Source organism: Alligator sinensis, unplaced genomic scaffold, assembly GCF_000455745.1.
Source record: "Alligator sinensis unplaced genomic scaffold, ASM45574v1 scaffold264_1, whole genome shotgun sequence".
NCBI lineage: Eukaryota > Metazoa > Chordata > Crocodylia > Alligatoridae > Alligator > Alligator sinensis.
This window is the reverse complement of record NW_005841831.1, coordinates 4,942,022-4,942,447: the sequence shown is the minus strand read 5'-3', so window position 1 is coordinate 4,942,447 and position 426 is coordinate 4,942,022.

Below are 426 nucleotides of genomic sequence, written 5' to 3'. Positions count from 1 at the left end.
AAATTTCCTTTTATTAGGCACAAATTCCCCTACACTTTTCACCGATCAATTGAAGTCTAGAGGCAGAGGCTGCGTGTGAGTTCAGCCAGTTGGAGACAATCCCCAGTACAACCACTTTCTGAAATCCTCGCTCTGTACAGTAATGCTAGAACTGTCTCCTCTGGCAGGGCACAGGTTAGTCTCTGATCCAGGGGCGATGCGTAGGGGGTGCATGTGGGTGCACATGCACCTCCTGAGCGTGGCAGTGCACCCCCTGCAAAAAGGCGCCGCCGACAGTGTCACCGCTCAGCACCCTGCCGCCGACACCACTGGCAGTGTCTGTGGATGGTCCGCGGTTCCCGCTGGTTCCCACTGCAGGTGGTTGCCATCCCCCTCCCCCTTGCCACCGACAGCACCAGTATCGGCTGGGGGGGGGTTCCCCCTTTT